Raw genomic sequence first — 1,281 nt, 5'->3', positions numbered from 1 at the left:
TTGTTGTAGCCCTATTGCTTTAACCCGTTCCTCTATATATGTATCACAATATAAAAGGAAATGAAATATGTCTTCTACTGCATCATTGCAAAAAGGACAACAGGTGTTCTCCTTCTGGTGCCTTTTTGCTATATTTAGATTAAGAGAGTTGGTTCTGGCTTTGAAGAGAAGGACTGAACCCATAGAGTTGTCATAAATTTCTTCGTCTTTTATTTCTCTTTTCCACGTTTTATATATGTTCACAGTCACTTTATTTTCCAACTCTTCTTTCCACCTCTCTGTGTCCCATATTCTGGCTTTGTCCTTTATTTCTGTTCTGGACATTCCTTCTAATTTTCTTAAATTTATTTTAACTTCATGCATGTACTTTTCCACAGTTTTCCACCATTTTCTTTCCTTTTCTTGCATATCTGTAATTAATTTCTTCAGTATCTCTTTCCGTCCATTTAAAGTATTATTTACATAGCTTATCTTCCATTCATAATTCTACTTTTCATTGAAGAAGCTCCTATCTCCCCCCTTAATGTGGCTACTACTGTACTTCTACATGCCCCTAATATTTTCCTATATACCCCATTCTCTATTCTTTGTAATTTTTCTATTTCTGCGTCTGTTAGATTAACCACATTGGTTCCGTATAAGATTGATGGTAGAGCTATGTTTTTCCAGAATGTTTTCCCTATTAGAACTTTGTTGCAGCTTTTTTATTCTATTACGGAGTAGGTTAGGTTGGCTAACTTCTGTGCTTTATTCAACATTTCTTTTTTCTGTAGCTTAAACAGATTTCTAGAGTCATTTATCTTTATTCCTAAATATGTAATGTTCTCCCTCACCTTTATGTTCTCTATCTCTTCTGGTTTATCTTTCATGTTGAAAATAATGATGCTGCTTTTCTCTTTATTTATTTCTAGCCCACATTTGTTCCCTATATCTATTAAAATCTTTATGTTTATTCTTGCGTCTTCTATATTACTTGCTAGAACTAATCCATCGTCGGCGAAGAAAAGTGTCCCTATCTTTACTAGTTCATTTTCAAATCCTGTCCCTTCCTCCTCCATTTTCTTAATTATTAAATATGTCATTAGTTTGAAAAGTGAAGTAGAGCCTGTGCAACCTTGCCTAATCCCACTTGTAATTCCCATTTCCTGTTCTACTCCCTCCCCTAGGTCTATTATTGTGCTATCCCCTTCATATATGTTAACTACTGCTCTATGATTTTTGGATGTATTTTGAACTGTTTCATAACTTCAATCATGACTTCTCGTTTTACCGAGTCAAATG

This window comes from Macrobrachium nipponense, chromosome 31, assembly GCF_015104395.2.
Source record: "Macrobrachium nipponense isolate FS-2020 chromosome 31, ASM1510439v2, whole genome shotgun sequence".
NCBI classification, from domain to species: domain Eukaryota; kingdom Metazoa; phylum Arthropoda; class Malacostraca; order Decapoda; family Palaemonidae; genus Macrobrachium; species Macrobrachium nipponense.
This window is presented reverse-complemented; position numbering follows the sequence as displayed.